Genomic DNA, 25,729 nt, shown 5'->3' on the forward strand with positions numbered 1-25,729 from the left:
GTCACTGTAGGTTATAGGGCTGGGATTGGGGAACCAGCTGGCCTTTTGAGATTCTTTAAGGCTTTCATTTCCAGCTGGACATAGTGGCACACACCTTTAATTCCAGCATTTAGGAGGCAGAGGCAAACAGATGTCTCAATGTGAGGCCAGCCTGGTCTACAGAGTGAGTTCCAGGACAGCCAGAACTACATAGCAAGACATTATCTCAAAAAACAAAACAATAAATAAACAGACAGACAGATTTACACTAAAGAAATAGGGACTAGATTCTCTCTCTCTCTCTCTCTCTCTCTCACACACACACACACACACACACACACACACACACACACACACACACACACCTCAAATAACAAAAAACAAAGTAGGAAAACTCAGTTTCAGAGAGGAACTAACAGGCAGCATGGGTTCCTCGGGGGAACTCTCAGAAGCTCCATACATCCCCTCGAGTTTCAGCTAAAAACTGACAGGATAAGCTTGTGTGGAAATGACCTGGGAAAGGGAAAGAAATCAATCAGTGGCAGAGAGGGCAGGAAAGTCACCAGTCCTCACAGGTGGCTAGGAACGCTTTGGGAACCCATTAGCTAGACATCAACCTAGAATATATCAAAGGGGTATTGTAAGTCCTAGACCAAAGACTGCTGTGGCCTCACCTCATGGAGTGTAAGAATAAACTCCACAGAGTCAAATCATCCCAGAGGAAGCACAGAAATGGGTTAAAGGAACGCAAAACTGCAGAGGATCCAATCAGATCAAACTCACGATGGCTGGCAGCCAATCAAAGGTCACTGGAAATGCAATGAAGGAGACAAACTCAACTCAGAATAAGAAAAGCCAATCAGCAGAAGCAGATTTTTAAGTTATTGCAACAGGATTATAGTAGCCGTGATTCCCCATTCTATCTACCTCTTGATTTCTGGGGTGACATTCACTGCAGGGAGAGCCAGAGGGGAGTGGTCTGATGTGACAGCCACCAAGTCAAATCCCTACACTATCAAGTGATAGCTAATGTTAAGAGTAAGTGATTGTGAATGTTGTCACCAAACAGCCTTCATTCACATTTCACCCCAGGACTCCAGAGCTCAGGGACAGTCATCTCAGTAGAGTTTTAAGATTCTTAAGGGTAGAGCTCATTTTAGTTGTCCCTTAATTTAGAACAAGGTCCTTCCTTTGATGGACAGGAAAGGCTCAAATGAATTGAGCAAAATCAGAAAATCAATCTATTCCGTGGGCCTTTCAAAACTGTTATCAAGTGAATTATCAGGCAGCCAATCAGTAGTTTTTTATGTGAAAAACATCACATTTTTGATGAGCAACTTTCTTAATCAAACCTGGGCTTCCCTATCTGCTATCTATTGTGTCATTCATATCTTCTGTTTAAATCATGAAGGAAATTAAGTTATGTGAAAGAGGGGCATTCTGTAATAGATGGAGAGCAGTCTCTGTCACAGAGATTGTATTCACACTGAGAGATGTTAACATGCAAATGTCTTCCTAGAGTTGTATGTAAGAACACCACAACACCATGAGCCAGCAAGTCAAAAGTGGAAAATCTTGCTGTATACTCAAGTGACTAGTCTTGGGGGTACCTTTCCCATAACAAGAGCATGGCTAATTTTTAATATCCTTTGCATATAAAGTAGGCACCCAAATCCTCAATCTTGAATTCACCTGGTGACTTGATTCTTATTTTATTAATTTCATGTTTATAACTACAGTTATGCATGCTTTCTAGAACATGTAAAACTACCCAAAGATCTCAAAAAGAAAAGTTAATAATCTGCCTCTGACAACTCATTGTAATGGTCCAAGTCAGAAAGCTGAGGCAGGAGGCTTGCTGTGAACTCAAGGTCACCCTGAGCTATAGTGTGAGACCCTGACTCAAAGCAGCCTAGAAAATATCTTCCATGTGAACCTCTGTACAAATTGTATCATCAGGTGGGCATATATAGCTTTGAAATGAGACCATGTGACAAATACTAATTCCAACATTTGCTTTTGACATTTAACATGTCATAGGTCACTCTGCATCAACATACCAATACACCTTTGGTTTTCTTTTTTCTTTTCTGTTGCAGATAATGCTGCAGAGGTCTCGCATTCAGTCCCCTCGTGGAGCATCACTGAGTCAGAGACATATGCACCCATGTTCCTAAGAGCTATTGTCAGACTGCTTTCTTCCAGAAAGAAAAAAAAAGTGTGCAATACACAAGATATCAAAAATGAATAAAAGTGTCTAGATCTTTTGACCTTTGTGGTAGGACTTAGGGAGAGACACTTTGAACAGTACATGCCTGTGAGAAGTGAATCACAGACTCTCAATACAATGTGTAAAAATAGTTGGAGATATTACTTTTATTTTTAGCATAATCAAGCTTAATCCATAGTCTTTAAATGGAGTCAAGTGACAATTTTAAATTGCAAGCAATGTCCTGTAAAAGCAAAACAAACTTTTTATGTGGGGTGTACAGAAAAATAGAACTACCAGAGAAATGATCATTATAATGTTACAAAAATAGTATTGATTTGAAGTCTTATACTAAAACAATTCTGTCATATGTAACACAAACCTTAGACGGTCTTGTTAATAGAAAACTTGGAGCCAGGTATTGGGGTGAACACTGGAAGATCAGAGAAATAGGGAAAGCCACAGCCAACCTCACCTTGCCAACTTCTCAACTGATCCTGTTTCCTCAGACTGGACGCTTCTAAGTCCTCACCCAAATGGATCTCAGCTGAACTACTGCTAAAAGCCTAAAAGCTTAAAGGCCTCTAGTTCCTGGTCCTCAGCCTCCAGAGCAAGCTACTTTCTGTATACCCACACCTACATGCCTTTCTGTTCCACAATCTCACTTCCTCTCTCCGCCCAGCTACATCACTTCCTCTTTCTGCCCAGCTCTGTCTCTTCCTATCTGTCTGTACAGACCTTTATGGTTAACTAACATTGGAATTAAAGGCATGTGCCACCATGCCTGGCTCTGTTCCCAGTGTGGTCTTGAACTCACAGAGATCCAGATGGATCTCTGCCTCCTGAATGCTAGGATTAAAGGCGTGTGCTACCTTTGTCTGACTTCTATGTTTACTAGAGTGGCTGACTTTTTCCTCTGATCCTCAGATAAGCTTTATTAGGTTACACAGATAAAATATCACCACAGTCATAATTAATTCATATTCTTGGGATATTTACTGGTCCATGTCTTAATTCCTTAGATTTTTTTCTTCAGAGAATCAAGGAATCTACCCACAGGAGAGAGAAGCACACAGTGACCAGCAATAGCTGAAGTGTACAGGATTGTATGGCTTTTGTTTACTTTTTGCTTGACTCAAAACTCCTCTGAAACAAGGTGTTGAAATATAATAAGAACAGATATCAACAGTAACAAGAAACAAACTGAATCCTGTTCCCATCAAAAAGGGCCCCCAGGCCAGGATGTAACTTGCTACAGAATCCATTTCCTCATCTGCATCTTCCGTGGCATTACTGACAGACATATTCTCATGGCACGTTCCCCACAGGAACCTTTTACAGGGACTTGGGTGTTACTACTGTCCAAGCTTCAGGTGAAGGTCCTGGGCAGAGCACCGAAGAGACCTGTAGTGTAGGTGGTCCACGGTTTAGCATCTTCAGCTTTGCTTCCCTGACTTCTGTCTTCCTAAATACAAACACGGAGAAGACGGGGAGAACCATGAGACAAAACATCCTCGGCATCCTCAGACAAGTCAGTGCTCGGCAGGTAGACCTGCTTGGGTCAGTCAGAGTGCCCAGGAGGTTCATGGGAGACTCTACTTGCCAGACTGGTGCTCACCCCCTCAGCTTGCTCCTCACTGAGGGTCCCAAACTCCAGCTAGCAGTAGGGGGCAACCACATCTGTCTATATCCTGGCCTCCCCATTCCTGTGCGCTTCTTCCCAGCAGGTGATCTGGAACCCAAGCCCTACAAGCCTTAAAACCTCATATCCCAAAACAGATCATAGCAGATTATGTATTAGCATCTCTTCTCTTCCCAGGCCTCCGGTATTCCTTGCCTTATGGTGCTAAAATCACCATCCTGGTGTGCCAGTTGTAGTTCCTTGGGTTTGTTGCTACATCAGCCTTAGCCATTTTGTGTGTCAATGATGCTTGGAATACTCCACTGACACTGTACTGGTGGGGCATTTGTTTGTTTGGTTGGTTGATTTTAGTTTTTGTTTTGTTTTGTTGTCAACTTGAAAAAAAAAACAGACATCTAGGAAGAGGGTATCTTAATTGAGAAAATACCTCCATAAGATTGCCCTGTAGCCAAGTCTATAGAACACTTTCTTGATTAGCAATTGATGTGTGAGGGCCCAGCACCATGAAGGATGCCACCTCTGGGCAGGTGGTCCTGGGTTGTATAAAAAAGCAGACTGAGTAAGCCATGAGGAGAAAGCCAGTAAGCAGCATTCTTCCACAGCCTCTGCTTCAGTTCCTGCCTTGAGTTCCTACCCTGACTTCCCTCAGTAATGAAGTGTGACATGAGAGTTATAAGATGAAATAAAAGCATTCTTCCCAAAGTCGCTTTTGGCCATGGTGTTTTTATCACAACAGTAGAATCACTAAGAGAGAAATCATGCAAGCGGAAGGGGCCGGGGAAGGAAGTGGAAGGAGTCAGTGAAGAGAGCGTAAGGGGTCACTGGAAGGACAGGCAAGAAGCAGACCCCTTTCTCTCCTACAAGTCAGCTCCACCTCTTTCGCCTGAGGCCTCACCTGCCCACCAGCTGGAAGCACACTCTCAAAATAAATATCTAAAAGTCAGTTCTGTCAAGTATGGTGGCACACACTTGGGTTCCATGCATTGAGCATTCAGGAGGCTGAGGAAGAAGCAGCAAGGGCACAAAGCCAGCCAGGGCTGTCTAGCAAGACCCATCTGAAAAGAAAGAAGAGGGAAGAAAGGCCACAGGCTGAGCAGAGTCCCATCTTCAGCTCATAATAGCATTGCTGCTCTAAAGTAAAACTGGGAGAAGGCGCTAGTACTTCATCTTAGCAGATGATAATGTGAAATAGGGTAGCATTTGGAGACTGAGGAAAATGCCAGCCTCCAGGGAGAGAAAGGTGTTAACTTCTAATAGCTTTTTCTTAATAGCCAAACATCTGCAGTCCCCTTTAAAAACTGGGAGGGAGGGTAAAATTAATAGAGATGAATGTGCTTCACACTGAGGAGAATGCCAGTTTGATACATGCATTAAGGGATGCTCTGGATCAGAAATAATTATGGATAATGACAAGGAGCAGAGGGTCTATGGGTGGCACTCATAGGAATGCATTCTCAAAAGTGGTTTAAAGAACCTTCAGATGTTGGTCCTGCATGGCCAAATTAAGAGCAAATGAGAAAAGTTTATCTGGCATTTTGGAGTACTGAGCAGGTTTAGTGTTACAAATTATTCAGTGTGAGGCTGGGGAATGGTGAGTAAATTCATGTTAAATACTATTGGCAGTTTAAACAGCAACTGCTCTATAAAGCACTAAACACTTTAATTTGAAACTAAAAGTACCAGCCACAGCATTCTCTTCAGTACCAAAAAAAAGGAAAGAAAGAAAAAGAAAAGAAAAGAAAAAGTAAGAAATCCAAAGACTGCTTGCTATTTATTTGCTAGCACCATAATTAGAAGTTGACTTTATCAGAAACTCATCTCTATCATGTTCAATTTGTGCTTTCATGTTGTGTGAGTGTCATTGCTCTGTGCTTTAGAACTCCTATAACAGGAATTGCCAAAATGCTCCTCAAGTATCTTTATGCTGTCAGAGGATTGCCCTGCAGTACAGCCTGGGTGGAGCTCATCAGTGTCGATCCCAGCCTGGCCCAGGCCTTCCTTTATGACAAGTGCTCTATGCAGTGAGAGCTGGTCACAGATATAAACCTGGGCTTCTCTGTGTGAATACCACATACCCCAAGCAAATGTCAGGTCCAAGTCTGTGATGAGGAGCTGTTACTCATAGCCATGAAAAAAATTTCCCAAAAGCCCCCAAGCTGCAACTCGAAAACATCGTCATCTATGATAGAGTGTTGGTTATTATCAGAGATTTCCTGAAAGTCAGAATGGGAACAATAAAATCCCTTGAACAATAAACATCTACAATCACACTTTTGACCCTTTTCCTACTCATATAAGAGTATTAAGCTGTATGTTCAAAGATATTATTTCAATATTAATAGTAAAACAAATACAAGCAACCTAATTACCAAATAGCAAGAAATAGTTTTTAACAAAGGCATACCACATCAATAAAATGAGATAGAACCACTAAGAATTATGCTGTAGATCCCTTGTTTCCACTCAGGGACAGAAAAAAACTGAAAACAGCATTAGTCCTGCCTGTTGAATAAGAAAAAAAATCCAGGCAGGATACATGATCATGACATTTCTTGAATCACTGTAGACCTGGAGTCATAAAATAATTAGTTTAAAAAAGATTTAGAGCCAGACAGGTGCCTAGAAGGAAAGAAAAGACACAAATACTCATCCACCAAATTACAGCAAACACCTGAAGAAAAGAGAGAGAATGAGCAAGAAAAAAAGTGAAAGAAATAAAAGCCAAGGATTTACCAAGTGAATGACAGACACTAAACATAGATCTGAAAGAGTTAGAAAACAAAGCAAGATAAATACAAAACAAAAAAATGTAGGTAATAAGGTAAAGGGGGACTTTAAAAACATAATTATGATAAACCACTCCTCAAGCTAGAAGATAATGAAGCAACAGCTTTTAAATGATAAAATATGTGGCCAAGTGGAGATCGGAAAATTCAGAACTCTATACCCAATGTGAACATTTCTTAAATAAAAGAGGAATAAAGATATTGTTCTGGTGAACAGAAACAGAATTCATTGTTGGAGATATACAGAAGAAGACTCCTTAAAATGATTTCTTTGGGCAGAAGGAATATAATATAAAACAGAAACCAGGAAAGCTAAACAAATAAATGAAAAACCTTAGAAATGCAAGATAAGATCATTTTTTTTGGTACTAACTATCCTAAAGGACAACTAACATGAAAACAGAAGCAACCAAATAAATGCTCATAACAAAGTTTAAATGAGTGGCAAATACATCACAAGCTAGAGAAAGTGGTAATACCTCTCTAAAATTCTTATACCATATGTTGGGGGGGGAGCAGATGGGACAACAGCAGCCAGCAAGATGATAGATTTTACTTCAACTTTGTAGAAAAATTACAGTAAATGTGAATTATCTAAATATAAAAATTAAAAGACAAGAATTTCAAGAAGACTTCATTTATAAAATTAAAACCCAACTATATGCTGTTTGCAAGAAACTCATTTTTAAAAGGGTAAAAGAGCAAAGACAGGAAAATAGGCCAGGAAATGCTAGCAAAAATAAATCAGAGTCCCTACATTCATATCATAAAATTAGATTAGAATAAAGAGTATTATCATAGATAACAGTATTCCTCACTAGTTCTTCAGGAAATCTCTACATAACAGTCTTAAACATGATAGACCTGAAAACAGAGCATGAAAAAAGAAATAAGTAAATCAATCTAGAGCTTTACATGCTGCATCAGTACTTCTTTCAGTAATTAATAAACAGTAGCTATAAAAACAGAAGGATATATAAAGGCTCTATGTCAAATTAACATAACTGAAAGTTTGAAACATATTACAGAGTGGAACATAACTTTTTTCTTCTGTGTGTGGGTGGTAAGGGATACATGTATGCAATAGCATGTATATGGAGATCAGAGGACAATTCACAGGGGTTTGTTTCCTCATTTTACCATGTGGGTCCTGGAGACTAAACTCAGGTCATCAAACTTGATGGCAAGCACCTTTGAGCCACCTTACATGCCTAAGAATACAATGTTTTAAGGGCATATTCAAACTTAAATGCACATTCACAAAGACAGACTATTCTAAACTATTAACATTAACAAATTTACAATAAGAGAAATCAAAATTTTCATATCATGGCAGACCTGAGATGGTTCTCAAATCATAAAACTGGTAGCAAATGTTCTGAAAAATAACTAGTTGGTAGTTTTTGAAACACATCAAAATAATCCAAAGAGGGAAGAGTTCACAGTGGAAACTAAAAATGGAATGTTAAGAAAATGAAGATGCATATTGAAATATTGTGGGATAATTGCCAAAGCAGAGTTTGGGGATAACTTTGTAATATTATCTTTTATATTTGGAAGAAGTCTCAGGTGGGTAAACTAAGCTTTATAAATCAAATGAGTAAAGTAGAAAACAAACAAAAAATACATGATAAACTCAAAGCAAGCAAAAAGAAGAAATAATAAATATGGCAGCTAAAATAGTTGAAATTGAAAAAGTAGACAAACTAAAAGCTGATTCTTTGCAAAGATCTTGGCCGAACAAGAAAAAAGAGAAATGACACAAGATAATCAACATCAGGAATGCAAGAAGGGACATCACTACAGATCTCACAGATGTCAGTAGAGTATGAGTGGGACAAGATGAGTGACTCTGTATCCCCAAGTCAGACAACTTAGATCAAATGTACCCACTCTTTCTTATGGTAGTGTGAAAAACACTACCATAGGCTAGGTAGATTGATTTATTGATTTATTGTGTGTGTGTGTGTGTGTGTGTGTGTGTGTGTGTGTGTGTGTGTGTGGTGTAGGTGTAGAATGTGCCCATCTGAGTGCACATGGAGGTCAAAGGAAGATGTTAACTGTCCTTCTCTATCACTCCCCATCTTATCTTATTCCCTTGAGACAGAGTCTCTTGCTGGCCCTGGAGAGCTCTCCGAAAGGGACCTACTTCCTGTGTGTATGTCTTTATATAGTCTAGCTGTTCTGCCTTCTCATTGGTTGTAAACCCAAACACGTGCCTGCCTCGTCACTGCCTGTATGTACAGCCCTCCAGGTCCTCTATGGTATTGAGATTAAAGGCGTGCGCCACCGCCGCCACGCACTTGCTATGGCTCTAATAGCTCTGACCCCCAGGCAACTTTATTTATTAACATACAATTAAAATCACATTTCAGTACAAGTAAAATACCACCACAACCAACCCCTAGTAATCCTCCTCTCTTCACTTAGCGTAGCACTGGGGTTACAAGCGCAAGTGACCGTGCCCTGCTCTTACACAGGCTCTGGAATTTTAGCTCTGGTTCTTATGCTTACATGGTAAGGCATCTTACTCACTGAGCCATCTCCCCACTTCCATTTTTTATTACATTTAATTATTTTGTGTGGGGAGCACATATCTGCCACACCATGCATGTGGCAGTCTGCTGTGGGATGTTCTGTATGGCAAATGTGTTGCTGATTAGTCAATAAATAAAACACTGATTGGCCATTGGCTAGGCAGGAAGTGTAGGCAGGACAAGGAGGAGAATAAAGCTGGGAAGTGGAAAGCTGAGTCAGAGAGACACTGCCAGCCGCCACGATGAGAAACAGCATGTAAAGATGCCGGTAAGCCACGAGCCATGTGGCAAGGTATAGATTAATAGAAATGGATTAATTTAAGCTGTAAGAACAGTTAGCAAGAAGCCTGCCATGGCCATACAGTTTGAAACCAATATAAGTCTCTGTGTTCACTTGGTCAGGTCTGAGAGGCTGTGGGACTGGCAGGTGATAGAGACTTGTCCTGACTGTGGGCCAGGCAGGAAAACTCAAGCTACAGTAGTCAGAGGACAACTGAGAAAACTGGCTATTTTCCTCCACTATGTGAGTCATGAAAATCAAATTCAGGTCATCAGGCTTGGCAGAAAGTACCTTTACCTACTCAGCTATGTCACTGCCCTCCCACATTTATTTTTGTTAGAAATTTACAAAAACCAACTAGAGCTAACACATATTGATATGTATACATGCATATATATAGCATGCATGTATATACTAAAGTTGATTATACAAAATATAATAATAATTAAATTTAGAATATGCTTTTCAAAAATAATGTGACAAAATTGGATATACATATGTAAAAACATACAAGCATAAAAAGATACCTCTACTTCATCATAATACAAATATGAATCAAAAATGGATTGTATACCTAAATGCAAATAAGATCTTATGAAATTACTAGATAAAACATAGGAAAAACTTTTGTGACCTTGGGTTAACAAATAAATATAACACCAAGAGCAAGATCCATAAAAGAAAAACATAAGTGGAACTTTATCAAAATGTACAATTTTGCTTGCAGAAGACACTTGTTAAGAAAGCACAATTAGGGGGCTGGAGAGGTGGCTCTATGGCTAAGAACACTTCCTACTCTGACAGAGAAGTCAGGTTGAGTTCCCAGCACCCACATGGAAGCTCACAACCATTTGTAGGGAACCTACACCCTCCTCTGGCCTCCACTGACACTAGGCACAAGTGGTACATATACACACACATATTTATATATCTATGTATATGTGTATATATATATATATACATGCAGAAAAATTCATATACACAAAGCAAAATAAGTCTTTTTTCAAGGAAGTAAAAGCATAGGTCACACTGTAAAACAAAACAGTTACAAATCTTATTTCTAACAAATAACTTGCATTGAGAATACCTAAAGTCTCAGACTCATCAATAATAAAACATACCACCCAATTTTAAAATGACAAAAGATAGGAACAAAGACCTCACCAAAGAAGATGTGTAAACAGCAATAAGCAAATGAAAACGCTTAACGTTGTTAGTCACTGGGGAAGTTTGAATTAGCATCACATATTAAACATCACTATACATCTATTATGACTAATTTTTTATTAAAAACTGCCAATATCAAGTGTGGATGAGAAAGGTCACTTTCATGTATTGCTGGTGGAAACTGAAGCTAGCACAGAAAAGAGTTTAGCAGTTTACACAGAGAACCAAATAATCACCAAATATTTATACTAAAGAGAAAAATTTGTTTCCCCTATGATAGTTAGTGATCATTGTCAACTTGACATAATCTGGAACCACCTTGGATTCAGGCCTCCAAGCACATCTATGGAGGGTTACCTTAATTCCTTTGAGTGGGAAGACCAGTCCACTGTTGGCGGCACCATTCCCTGGTTGGTCCTGGACCGTGTACGTGATAAAAGAGAATCTGAGCTGTGGCAAAGCATTCATTGTTCTCTCTTCTGACTACAGACATGACCAGCTGCCGCAGCTCCTGCTTCAGCTTCCTGACATGATGACTGTCCTTGAACTGTGAACAAAAATAAATCTTTTTCCCTTAAGCTGCCTTTATTGGATTTTTATCACAGCAACCAGAAAAAAAACTGAGACACAATCCCCTCACAAAAAAATCCTTCTACATAAATATCTAAAACAGTTTTATTTGTTAATTCCCAAAACAAAAACAACCCAAACTCACTTCAATAAGTAGAAATAAAGTGGAATATTACTCAGCAATAAAACAAACTATTGATTCACATGACAACAGGGATAAATTTGATCACACACACTTTTCTGAATGCAAGATGTCAGGCCCCAAGGAAACAGGTTGTATTGCTTGGCTTAAAGGGCATTTGGGATAAAGTAAAACTACAGAAATGGAAAGCAATTTGGTGGTTATCAAGATGGGGTCCCTATGGATTGCTGTTTTCATAGAACTAAGCCTGCATGCAGCTGTGATCTCAACACTCAGAGATGGGGCCAGGAGGACCACAAGTTTAAGGACAGCCTACACTACATAGCTAAATTCTGTCTCAAAATAATATTCATAAAAACTGTATGACTCTGTCATGGCTTAAACGAGAAATATCCCCTGCAGACTTGTGTATTTGAACATGTGACCCCCAGTTGGTGGAACTGTGTGGTAAGGATTAAGAGGTGAGTCCTTGTTGGAGGAGGTGTGTCACTGGGGGTAAGCTTTGAGTTTTCAAAAGCCCATGCTGTTCGCAGTCATTTTTAATCTGCTGCATGCTTATGAATCGGATGTAAGCCCTCAGCTCCTGCTCCAGCACCAAGCCTGTCTGCCTGCCGCCATGCTCCCCGCCACCACACTCCCCACTGTGATGATCATGGATTCTAATTCTCTGGACTGAGAGCCCCAATGAGCATTTTTCTTTTATAAATTGTCTTGATCATGATGCCTGCACAGTAATGTAAAAGAAACTAAGACAACATGTGGGCACACAAACAGGCGCACACACAGAATACTGTAAACATATACATTCCCCAAGCCTGGCTGCTGAGTGGGCTTAGAAACGGTCACGTCCTGTAGAAATGAGACAAGCTAGCCAGATCATGGTTTCCAAGACCAGCCAGAAAACCACACAGCAAGCCTGAATGAAACATCTCCAGGTACCACAAAGGAAGGAACGGGAAATTAATGACGTGAAGGCAAAGGGGTGTTACTAAAGCTTGCAAGCCAAGCAAAGAAGGCTGGAAAGATTCACAGCTGGAACATCTTGAACCACAATGTAAGTAAGGGCAGCACCGGATTATCACCATGGAGCAGAACAAATCATAAGGCCTACTAGTGTTAATTAATGAGAAGGGACTGGTCTTCAGGACAGAAAAATTACATCCAATGAATCTAGAAAGGATGCTGAAGAGAGTCGCCCTAAAGTGTTACAGACAGGATCTACTAGTGAATGCTAAAGTTAGCTAATTGTTAGGTCTCCCAAGCCCACCCCAAGGCACATGCTGAAGGCCAACAGCCTGAAGTACTGTCTGGTGTTGGTGGAGGCTTTGGAAAGTGGTGTGTGCCCTTGAAGGAGCTATTGAGATCAGCCCCTTCTTCATCTGTTTCTTTTTGTGCCATAAGATGATACCACCATGACAATGCATCACAGGACCAAAGCAAGTGGGCCAGGTGACTGGAACCATGGTCCAACATAAACCTTTTTCCTTAGATGATTTTCTCAGGTATTCTGACACATCCATGGAAAGCTAATAACTCACTAATGTTTGATTGGAAATGGGATACACTCTCAAGGCATCTCTTCTGAGATATCTATTCATTGTAAAGGGGAAAAATAATACCTCATATTCTATAGCCATGTCCTCCCATTTTTTAAAGCATTCCTATTGGAGAGAGGAGTGGCATACTCAGGAACAAGGTTCACATCATCCACGCTGGGGTGGGACGTTTTGGTGAGGAAGCTGCTTTGAGTTGCCCCTGTCCCCATAAGTAACCCCAATAAGCTCAGTATCTCACTGGACTAGAACTTGGGTAGAATTCTTTCTTTGATCTGTCGTTGGTGCCCTAACTGAGGTAAAGAGATGTTTGCTCACACCTCCCCTGAAACAGGCACACAGCACCTTGATGTTGGAGAAGTCCAGCAGTCATTATTTTAACCAGATGAGGGAAGCTAACATCCTTAGGGACATCCTGTGTCCCTCAGGAAGCACTGAAAACAGCACACAGCACCGTTACCCAAAACACTCTGCTTTGATTTAATCAGACCAGGCAAAACCCAGTAAGAGTCCTCAAAATTGATGTCCCTTCAAAAGTGTCAACATCACAAAAAAACAAAGAAAGGCAGGAGAGCCACAGTGCTTCAGGAGGAATTACAGCAATGACTTTGGGACAGAAGGACTGGGATGCCCAAATAAAATCCACAGTTCAGTGAGTGTTAATTTTTGAATTTTGATTATCATAGTACAGCCCAGAAATATGTCCCAATTCAAAACTGAATGGTAGTTCCCACCAAACATGCATTGATTTTTGCACCAATGTAAAGGAAAAAAGCTCAAAGATTCCAAGATTGAAGTTTCATAAGGTGGGGCTGATCTGTGTATGCATTAGCAGTAGCAACTTGTATTGTGTACATACATGTGCTGTGTGTGTGTGTGTGTGTGTGTGTGTGTGTGTGTGTGTGTGTGTGTGTGATTAGCATGCCCTACATCACACCACAACACACTCAAAATGTAAAGTGATAATGAATGTTATTCACCCCTGTATTCTCAGGGAAAAGATTATAGATGATGCCGTCTTTTCTTCTTTTATATCATTACTTTCTAATTCTTCTGTCACTAACCTCTTTTAATGGGCATTTCCCAACTTTTACAATTTAATTTTTGTGTGTAATCTAGTATAGAGCTGGATTAATGGTTGGAGGAAGATCTACCTCCAATACTGAGGCCCAAGGCATGAGAACATGGGGATGGGGACCATGTACTTGAAGCCCTCTCCACCCAGTCCCCACATCATCCTAGGGAATCTTGGGAAGCGTTGAGTCTTCTCTTCCTCCTTCGATTTCTGTCTTCAAGCAGGTATCTAATCTCTAACCATGAGGGTTTCATCTTTGGTTCCCAAGACCTGAGTCTTCTTCAAAAGCCAATGAATGTCTACAAGAGACATGAGGGGAGATGGATCCCAATCCCTTCACCATCTCAGGCCAAGATAGGAAGCATTTAGGGGCCTTGACCCAGGCCACCCTTCACAGATAGAAAGGAGATGCTGAACGGTATCTGTGATGTGTGTGTGTGTGTGTGTGTGTGTGTGTGTGTGTGTGTGTGTGTGTGTGTGCATGTGTGTCTGTGTCTGTATATAAGAGAGAGAGACAGAGACAGAGACAGAGTTCAGATCCAAAAAAAAAAAAAAAAAACAACAAGTCCTTCATTCAAAGCCCTTAAGTCTGAGAACAAATCTCCTAGATCGAAATAGATTGAACCAGGAACTGATCTTGCCTGCTCAATTTGGAAGAAGTTTAAATTGAGGGCCAGTATCATTGGACTTCATGAGACAAAGCAGATGGTGGAAGCTGAGTGAGGGCCCAGGCATGAAGGGCACAGAGAGAAGAGGCCAGCTCTGCAATGCAAGCACCTCTTGCATGACTCCCTGAGTAGTGGACACAGGCAAGCTCCCTCGCAATTCCAAATTCAACTTCTCTGAGATTTATTTTTCTTTTGAAACAATTTTTGGCAGCTTTTGATCTTCTAAACTGAAAAAAAAATCAAAGAAATCTGTTTCTGTGGAGTATTAATAGCAAAGGAATTTCTGGACACTGCAAAGCAGGGGAGGAGTGTGTAGCATCTCAGTTTTATTCATCTTCAAAGCAAACTAAATATAGTTTTGAAAAATAGAAGCAGGAGACCTTACAGATTTTTTGAAGGGATGGAATAAACCTCTTTGCGCAAGAAAAGATGACATGAAATTTATCTTGAAGAACATTCACCAGGCTGTTGTCCACTTAATGCCTACAAGTGGGATGGCAGAGGGATCTGTACTTTATATCAGAAGAATATCCAAGTCATACAAGGAACTCCAGAGCTCAAGCACTGTCATCAATATGGGTGTTGTCTTCTCTTCTCCTGATGGGATAACAACACCCCAAGGGCAGAAGACTTAAGACTTCTCTAACTAGCAAATATCTAGCCACTGTGCACAAAGCGTCTCAGCATCACCATGACTCCATAACCCAAACCCAGGAAGCATGGGGATCACAGTGGACAGCAAGGAGCATGCTCTGCATATGTTATAAGATGCAAGCATGATGATGTATCATTTGAAAGAATAGTTACCAAGATGCATCTATTAGTCAGACCTTTTAGGCATTGCCTGCAAGCAACCAAAACATTAAAGCCAACTTCTAACTGTGGCATGTGTTGTGAAGGAAACAAATGAGATAATATGATGGAGATGTTTAGGGGATTGGTGGTAATTTAGAAAAGAAGTGTCTAAGGAAAAGACTCCAAGACAAGAAGATGGAGTGCCAACTCTTCAAAGAGGTTACAGAACTGGGTATAGGAGGCACTCTCCTGCTCCTGGGAGGCTTTGACTACACTCATAGTAATCATAACCCAGGGGTTCATCTGATTTCCATGGTCTCTCATGGTGATTGATGGGACAACTCCATCAAAGTCTCTGTGAAACTTTGTCGTCCCCTGGGATAGTTGCAGGGAAGGACAAGGACCCGGTTAAAGAATATAGGCTTCAGAGCCATGCTGGCAGGTTTGGGTTTTGACTCTGATCTCACTATGGGCTTTAGGACTCTGACCAAGGACATAAGCTATTTGGGATTCTGGAACAAATAAATCATCTCTCAATCAGAGGGAACAGAGAGGACAGCAGGGCTTGAGAAGGGACAAGCACCATCCACCCTCTCACTTCAGAGAAGACTCTTTGTCACACCAATAGGGAGGGACACTAGCCTGTTCCTGGACAATAAAGCCTGCAATACCCTTCAGATATTCTAGAAATAACCTGAGAGGCAAAGAGAATTAATTTCAATGGGTTGTTGTTAAAAGGATTCCACACAAACACATATGACAGCAGCTCAAACGGGACATGTCAATGTGTTTCATAAATCTTAAATTGACAGAAAACTCAAATCATACTGATAAAAATTTTAGAATGAAATTCATTACAGAAAAGTTATATCTATAATTTGTAAATTTTAAGAAGGGCCAGAAAAGCTGAAAAACAAATCTATAGTCTAAACTCTACTTGGAAAAAAACTAATATGATTTTTCCCCCGGAAGGAAAGCAAGACCTGCTTAAGCAAGTTCTATGGAAAGTAGCCAGCTAGCTTCATGGAAATGCCTTTCTGGGCAGATTGTTTAATCCTAATTTTTCAAAGTAATATAATCATAAGCTGTAATCAGGGGGTTCTGGTGACCAAAATGAAGATTCTAGATGTGTTCAGGATGCAAGGAGAGAGAATCCTATTCCTATGTTTGGCCCAGGGCCAGCTACAGCCAAAAATACATTTGTTTTTCAACAAGTGTTTGCCTCAGTGGGGCCTGGAGCTGCCAGAGACAATAGTGTCAGGGATCTGGAATGAAGACGAGATGCTAACATGGACCCCAACCCATAGAAAGGTGTTGGGACAGAGAGGCAGCAAGTGATTGGAGGAACACGTCTACAAGGGCGGGTCCCACGGCATCATGCTGACAGCAAGCAGAAGGAACATTCCAGACAGAGGGAGCAGCTGGAGCACATGCTTGAGCACAGTGAAGAGAAGAAGGACCCAGACACTGCAGAAAGGAGACTGTGGCAGGCCAGGAGGAAGAGAAGGCTGAGAACAGAGGTCCAGGAGCACAGAGCACCTATGCCTTGTATCTCAGGCTATGGGCATCATGGAATTTAACTGAGACCAAGGGAAGGGTGTACATTGAAGGTGGAAAGTCATAGTAGCTGAATAAAGGCAGAATTTGACAGGACACTGAGGCAGTGGTATGAAGATAATGCAGTGAAGACACCTAAGGGCGGGAGAATTCAAGGTGTTATGTTTGGTGCAAAAGGGGGTTTGGCAGGAATCAGGATGAAAATGGGACTAGAGTAAAACATGCAGGATTGTAAGATCATTTTTGTTGGCCCCAGAAGCCTTCAAAGTAAGTCTTAAGGAGAGAACAAGAGCAAAGTGCTTTGAATATTGGCCGTTCAGAGGGACGCAGAGGAAGGCTGTCCTTCCTCTTCCCCTTAAACTGGAAGGTTCCAACCAAGCCTGAGCCTTGGCTCAACTGAAGCTCAAAATCAGTGTTTCCTGACTCGGGGACACAGCCATGAAGGCTCTAGACCCAAGCTCATGGATTCTGGGGCCCTGTTCTTCCTACAGCCAGCAGGACAAGCTAATGAGTACTTTGTGTTCTTGGCCCCTGCTCCTGCCCAGCTGTCCTTTTGACTAAGGACATTTTGAGACACATGTGAGCCACACCCCTCATAGCAACTATCCCCCAGATCTGGCCTCTGACTGAGTCCCATGCCTTTGGACCTTGAAAGCATTCTGCTCCCTTCTGGGATAGGTGAATGCCCTGGTGGTATAGTTCTTGGCTGTAAGAGGGATCTGCCCTTACCAGTACCTTCCCCTAGCAAGTTCTCAGCATGCAAAGACCCCTCAGAGGCTTCTAGCTTGGTTGTGAATGAGCAAGAAAAAAAAAGGTGAAAGTCACCAGATTCGCCATGGAGACCTGGGTTGAGTCATAGCTCTGCCATCCTACATCTATGGGGTCTTTGCAAAGGTCACTTGAGAGGCTTGTGATGTAGTTCAATGGATAGCGTATGCTTGCTTAAGCATGCATGATGCCCTAAATTAGATTTCTATCACCACATAAAGTGGGTGTGGCAGCACATGTCTACCATCCTGGCACTCAGGAAGTTGAGGCAGGAGGACCATGAGTTTCAGTGTCACCTGGAATACACATAGGAGGCACTAACTCAAAAGAAAAGAGTAACAGGAAGGGAAAGAATGCAGAAAAGTCACTTGGCTTCTCAGAGCCACAGGCGCAAGGTCATCATTCTGACTTTACAGAAGGTAAGGATGGGTTTGAGGGAGGCAATTAGGCAAATGCACACTGTGTCCTGAAAAGTCCTTTGAGAATGTACCAGGATCCACTGGACTCTGATTTGTCCCTGAGTCTGTCATGAGTAACAGTGTCTCCATATACTGTCAGCAGCTGTCACCCTTCCAACACTCAGGAAACTGCAGTGCAGACGGGAGACAGGGTAAAGGGACACGCCTCTGCACACACTCGGCTCTGCGTCCCACCAAATCCCCACTCAGCTCCTATTCACTCTTAATTTCACTCTGATCTCAACACACAATTTATCTCTTTCCCCAGTCCAGCGCACTTGAGAAAGAACAAGTTAGATAAAGGCAGGAGAAGCCGAGAGAGCAGCTTGTAGAGGAGGGCAAGACATAAAATCAATGGTTAGCAGGCACAAAGGATCAGTCATGAGTTTAGGACATAAGGAATCACTCATGGAGGAAAGTTAAGGCAAAGCTCAAAGCAGGAACTGGATGGAGGCAGGAGCTATGGAGGAACCCAACTTATTGACTTGCTCTCCAGGCTCATGTCCAGCTACCTTATACCGCCCAAGACCACTTGCCCATGGGTGGCACCACCCACAGTGAGCTGGACCCTACCACATCAATAATCATCAAAAACATGCCCCCATGTGTTGTTCTAAGCTTAGATGGTCTCTTAATAAAAAACCTGGAGCCAGATATTGGGGTGAAAACTGAAACATCAGAGAAGCAGAACAGGCCACAGCCAACCTCACCTCGCCAACTCCTCAGCTGATCCTGTTTCCTCAGACTGAAAGCTGCTGAGTCCTCACCTGAAAGGATCTCAGCTGAACTGCTTTAGTTCCTGTTTCCTCATGCCTCATATACTTTCCTCTGCCCTACCATCACGTCCTGGGAGTAAAGGTGTGTGCCACCACTGCCTGGCTCTGTTTCCAGTGTGGCCTTGAACTCACAGAGATCCAGACAGATCTCTGCCTCCCAAGAGATAGCATTAAGGGTGTGTGCCACCACTGTCTGGCCTCTATGTCTAATCTAGTGGCTGGCTCTGTCCTCTGATCCTCAGGCAAGTTTATTAGGATACACAACATATCACAACACCATGGCTTGCCTGTAATCAGTGTGACAGGCGTTTTCTCAATTGAAGTTCCCTCTTCCTTGATGACCTCGGTCTGTGTCAGGCTGACACAACACTAACCATTATGGCAGTTTGTTTACATGTGTTGATAATGTTGAAGACAGTGTAAAAGGTTTTACAGTCTTTTGAAAATCTTCTCGGGTATGTTCATTTCATAAGTTTCTTCAGGAAATAGTTAGAAATATGTTCTATGAGCAAGGATAATCTGTGTTTAACAGTGACCATGGTAAGCAGTCCCTAGTGGTTCAATAAACAGCTATAAAAGATAGAAAATATGCTGAGTGATAGGAGTGATGCCTACAGTACACTGGAAAATATAAAAATCCAGATACAGAACTATGGAATTATTGTGTGCATATATGCATACACACTTTAAGTAAGTATGTTTATATACAAATGAATCACTGGGCGGCAGTGGCGCACGCCTTTAATCCCAGAACTAGGGAGGCAGAGCCAGGTGGATCTCTGTGAGTTTGAGGCCAGCCTGGTCTACAGAGCAAGATCCAGGACAGGCACCAAAACTACTCAGAGAAACCCTGTTTCAAAAGAACAAACAAACAAAGAATCATACACAGAGAAAGTGCATGCCCAAGAGAGAAAGCCAAAGAAAGTCTAAAAAAAAATTACTCCAAAAATGTTAAAAAATGATTACCTGTGGATTAAAGGGTTATAGGTGGCCTTTTCACTTCTTTCCTCCTTTTTGTTTATCTAAATTTTCTTTCTAAATAGCATATACTATTTGTGTGAAATTTTTGTTACTTTAACAGCCCCTTCCCCGTGTTGCTGTTGGTGAATTAATGATAAAAGTAGTTTCCCACACCCAGTCTCTGGCTGTGAACTCTCCTAAGGTCACAGTCTCGCTCCTGTGCAGTTCCTCAATAATCTGAGGAAGATAACCTGTGGAGGCGTCTGGCATGGTGTCACGAGCTGAGACCAGACACAGTGGTGGTTGGTGAGCGATTAGCCAGCTCTGGGCAGAGCCCAGAGGCTCTCCCAGGAACCACACCTTGAGGAGAAATCGGAAACTCTCAAAGTAATTCCCAGAAAGGGAGGGAAGTCAATTAGAAAACGTAACACCTAGACATCACTCCTCCAGCAAGTAATCTAAAAGGCCATCTCCAAGCTCTGGTGATCCAGGAAGGTGCTAAGCTTATGGGAAGAGGCCAGCTTTCAACATGATCTCTGCCTCTCACCACTGTCACTAGGGGACACACACACACACACACACACACACACACACACACACACACACACACTCACACACACACACCTCAGTCCTTGTCCCCATGATATAATTTTCATCTCCCAAAAGCACACTGTCTCTCTAGGAGTCTTCCAAATAAATATTGTCAAATGTCAAAACTGAGAAGAACATCCCGTATCATTTTACTCGCTTGCTTTAATCAAGGTGTCCAAAGTCTCACAAGCAGTTGGCTCAGGAACCAAGATTAGAACTCAGATGGCTGTTCTCTGAAGCCAGGGTGATTCCTTCTTTCACACTCAACTTCCTCTCATTGGCTAGTCGTGCTTACAATGTGGACACAAGGCAGGACACCCAGGTTCAAACTCCAGCTTGGGCACTGACAACCCCTGTGGCCTTGGTTCCATCAGGAAACAGGAAGACAACAACAGTACCAGTTGGAGTATAACCTGAGTTAAAACACTTAGGACAGACCTGAAGGACCCTAAAAGGGTCTCCATTTTATGGTTCAATTTTCTCAGCCAATAGAATTTCCTGTGGGAAGTTGGAAAAGGAGGAAAGGTCAAGCCTCTCACCACTCATAAAAGTCAATCCCGTGAGATATATAGAAGTAAATGTGAATGATGAGCCATGAACCTTCTAGAAGGTAACAGAATATCTCCATGGCCTTGAGGTAGACAAGCATTTTTTAGGATATAAAAATGGAGTATAAAAAGCAATAATCGTAAAACAAAAGACTGATTCATTGTAGCTCATTAACATGAAGGATTCCTCTAGGCTGGAGTTGTACCTCAGGTGGAAAAGTACTTGCCTAGCACTCATAAACTGGGCCTGAAGATGCACACCTATAATCCCAGCACTCAGGAATAAGAGGCAAGAAGTTCAAGTTCATCCTCAGTTACAGCTTACAATTGGGGCCAGCCTGAGCTATATGAGACACTTAGGAAAATAGAGGAAGACATTCAGCATTGACCTCTGACCTCTATATACATACATGAACACCTAGTGGCACATACAAACATAAACATTTTTTCAATGAATGTAGAAAGTGACATTATCTGCCCATGCATGGTAATTCTGCTTTAATACTTTTTTCAAAGTTGTTGCTAAAAATTAGCTTACTAAACAGTGGATTTCCATAAGGCTTGTTCATACAGCCTTAGTTTTCCACAACCCACCACTATCCACTCTTCTCCCTGAGCAGGTCTACAGCCTCTGTGCTCCCTAGAGGGCAGAGGCTCAGCCCAACAACACTGCCCATCTTGAGTGACTCTCCTACTCCTAAGTCCTGAGCCCCCCAAGCATGCAACACATGGAGCAGGGATCCTGGGAAGGACCTCAGAGTGAGGAAAGCTGTTGGCTGGCTCCCTGGAGTCAGGAGAGAAAGAAAGAGATTGAGGGTGAGAATATACTCTGTCCTCCACACTTTTCTTCCTGCCATTGGCTGATCATAATGACCTATTCAAACCACTCTCTCAATGAAGACCCTGGAGCTAGAAAGGAACATGACCGGGAGGTATATAAGGACACAAGACACGGGTTGAGACACTTTGGCAGCCTTGGACAACTACCCATATTCTAGAACCAGAACTCATGAAAGTGAAAGAGTCATGAGAACAACTGAGGACGTGCTGGAATGACCTACCCACACCTAAGAACTGACTGGCCCCAGACACACACTCCAGGCAAAAAACATCAGAGAAGAGAGAGACCAAAGGTGTCTCAAGATGGACTCACTAAGGAAGGAGGGGTGCAGCAGTTGTCTTGGGATGGCTTGACTAACAAGCCATCTTCAATCTCCTCCTGACCTCGAATGTTCAGTGCTCTAAAATCAGACAAAACCTGATGTGGTTTGTCAAAACAAGGAGCCAGATGAGGAAGAACACTTAAGAGTGGTAGGCGTGCCTTGGAAATCTGTTGTTTGAGATACAAATGGTAACTAAGATAGGGGAGAAAGACAAGGACACAGTAGAGGTCCTAGGACCAAGAAGCCCAAGTGGTTCAGCCTCTGGGTGCATGGCCCTTCCTAAGATATGCTTCCGAGAGTGATGAAGCCACTGGCTGGTGAGAAAGACTCAGGTTATCACTTGGATCTGAGCTAATATGAGGTTGTTCTCAGAGCCAGGGTGGAAGAGCAGTTGGAGAATGAGGCGTTCAACTCCTGCCCAGCCATTCATCAGACCAGGCACCTCCAGATGACCATGGGTTCTCTAAGCCTTAGTTTCTCTATAAGATAAAAAGCTTCTCCCCTGTCCAGTGCAGACCAAAAGGGTCAGACCAAAAGGGTCATGCCATTCAACATGTAGAAAGCCAAGTTTTTCTACATTTTCCCTGCATTTCTCCATAGTTTACTGGGTGCCAGGCACTAGACCAGTCCAACCAGTTTGCTCCCTTTAACCCCTGCCACTGAGACTGCATAATCTGCTTCTCTTATGACTTGAGATTTAACATTTTCTTGTACCTTGGTAGGCTTCTCCTTCTTTAGGTTAGGGAATTTTTCTTCTATGATTTTGTTGAAAATATTTTCTGTGCCTTTCACCTGGATTTCTTCTCCTTCCTCTATTTCTATTATTCATAGATTTGGTCTTTTCATGGTGTCCCAGATTTTCTTGATGTTTTGTGCCAGAATTTCTTTAGATTTAACATTTTCTTTGACCAAGATATCCATTCCTTCTGTCGTGCCTCCAATACCTGAGATTCTCTCTTCTCTTTATTATATTTCATTGGTGAGGCTTGCCTCTGAGGTTCTTGTTTGAGTTACTAATATTTTTTTTATTCCCAGGTTTCCCTCTGGGTTTTTTTATTGAATCTATTTCTACTTTTAGATCTTCAACTGTCTTTTTTTCATTTCCTTCCAGTTTTTGTTTGTGTTTTCTTAGATTTATTCATTTTCTCTTTAATGACCTCTATCATGTTCATAAAAGCTATTTTTTATTCATCTATTTATTTTACATCCTGGACACAGGCTCCCCTCTATCCTCCATTCCCAGCCCCTCCCCAGTCATACCCCCTGCTCCCATCCCTCATCACCTCCCCTTCTCTCTCCATCCAGGAAAGAGTAGGTCTCCCATGAGTGTGGGGGACCCACTCTCACTTTTTCCCCAGGGCACTCTTGAGGATGGTGAAGTGAGAAATATTTAGATAGAAGGATAGAGGGGAGAGAAACAGATAGGAACACAGGATAACCTTAGGAGCTCCTGGATCCTTAACCACTGGCCCCACTGGTATCTTCTAAGGGCCCTTTTATAGGAATACCAATATAGGGTGGAGCAAAATACCTCCCCCTAGCACAGCCAAGTGCAGAGCCTTCCAATCACCTGGTAACCACACATGTGGTCAAACAATTCTCTAATGCAGCCCTGTTGGATAAAGCAAGCTCAGATCTTACTAGGAAACCTTTTCGGGCCTCCACACATGAGTATCAATAAAACATGGCATATCAAGCTGGAGTAAGACTAAGCACCTCCTCATGTATTAAGCAAGGATGGGCAAGTATGAGGAGTAGGGTCCCAAAAGCCAGTAAAAGAGTCAGAAGTAGTCCCCGTTCCCACTGTTAGGAGTCCTACAAGAGTACCAAGCTACACAACTGTAACATATGTGCAGAGTCCCTAAGTCAGTCCTATGCAGGCTACCTGGTCATCCATTCAGTCTCTGGGAGCCCCTATGAGCTCAGGTTAACTGACTGTGTGAGCCTTCCTGTGGTTCCTCGACCCCTCTGACTTCTACACTCCTTTTACCTCCTCCTTATCCCTCTCTTCCTCCTCCTCCAAAGGATTCCTGGGCTCCACCTAATATTTGGCTGTGGGTCTCTGTATCTGCCTCCATCAGTTGCTAGATGGCACCTATCTGATGACATTTGGGGCAGGCACCAATCTGGTCACAGGAGATGGCAAGTTAAGGCTATTTATCCACTATTGTTAAGAGTCTAAGCTGGGGTCCTCCCTGTGGACTCCTAGGAGATTCTCCTGCACCAGGCTTCCATCCAGCCCCAAAATGCACCCCAAGCAGTCTCTCAGCACTCTCTTCCTCTATGCCCCCACAACTTAATCATTCATGTTCCCAATCCCACCTGCCCTCAGCCCACTCACAAAATCTCTTCTATTTCTCCTTCCCGGGGAGATCTAGGTGTCCCCCCATGAACCCTCCTTGTTATCTAATCTCTCTAGGTCTGTGGATTATAGTATAATTATCCTTTATTTTACAGCTAATATCCACTTATGAGTGAATACATACCATGTTCGTCTTTCTGGGTTACCTCACTCAGGATGATTTTTTTCTAGTTCCATCCATTTGCCTTCAAATTCCACAGTGTCTTTGTTGACAGCTGAGTAATACTCCATTGTGTAAATGTACCATATTTTCAAAGGGATACAAGGAACATACCTAAACATAATTGTAGCTAGAGTTTTCCTGCCTGGCCCACAGTCAGGATAAATCTCTGTCACCCGCCAGTCCCACAGCCGCTCAGACCCGACCAAGTAAACACAGAGACTTATATTGGTTACAAGCTGTATGGCCGTGGCAGGCTTCTTGCTAACTGTTCTTATAGCTTAAATTAATCCATTTCCATTAATCTATACCTTGCCATATGGCTCGTGGCTTACCGGCATCTTCACATGCTGTTTCTCATCATGGCGGCTGACAGTGTCTCTCTGACTCAGCCTTCCACTTCCCAGCTTTATTCTCCTCCTTGTCCCGCCTACACTTCCTGCCTGGCCACTGGCCAATCAGTGTTTTATTTATTGACTAATCAGCAACACATTTGCCATACAGAACATCCCACAGCACATAATAAAACCAAAATCAGGCCTGTGCTATTGGTATTCCATTCAGGAAGTTGTCTCCTGTGTCAATGTGTTTGAGAGTATTTCCCACTTTCTCTTCTATCAAGTTCAGTGTATCTGTATTTATGTTGAAGTCTTTGATCCACTTGGACTTGAGTTTCGTGCAGGGTGATAAATATGAATTGTTTCACATCCTTCCACATTCCAACATCCAGTAGACCAGCAGCACCATTTGTTGAAGATGCTTTCTTTCTTTCATTGTATAATTTTGGCTTCCTTGTCAAAAATCGGGTGTCCATAGGTATGTGGTTTTACATCTAGCTCTTCAATTCGATTCCATTGATCCACTATCTGTTTTTCTACCAATACCATGTGGGTTTTATTGCTATATCTATGTAGTAGAGCTTGAGATCGGGGATGGTGATACCTCCAGAAGCTCTTTTATTGTACAGGAATGTTTTAGCTATC

The 25,729-nt window shown here is 42.1% G+C and overlaps 1 long non-coding RNA gene across 1 annotated transcript in view; it reads right to left on the bottom strand.

The window, feature by feature from the left end:
• Positions 1 to 2,337: 2,337 nt before the first annotated feature.
• LOC128094897 (uncharacterized) overlaps positions 2,338 to 25,729 on the bottom strand; it is a 28,496-nt gene continuing 5,104 nt past the window's right edge. The window contains exons 2-3 of the long non-coding RNA XR_008213106.1: positions 10,958 to 11,147; positions 2,338 to 3,653 (exon numbers count right to left, since the gene is read on the bottom strand). This is a non-coding gene — a long non-coding RNA (uncharacterized LOC128094897). The remainder of the gene's footprint in view (positions 3,654 to 10,957; positions 11,148 to 25,729) is intronic.

The sequence above is a fragment of the Peromyscus californicus genome, unplaced genomic scaffold, assembly GCF_007827085.1.
Source record: "Peromyscus californicus insignis strain IS unplaced genomic scaffold, ASM782708v3 Scaffold_4__1_contigs__length_199733344, whole genome shotgun sequence".
In the NCBI taxonomy this organism is placed as follows: Eukaryota; Metazoa; Chordata; class Mammalia; order Rodentia; family Cricetidae; genus Peromyscus; species Peromyscus californicus.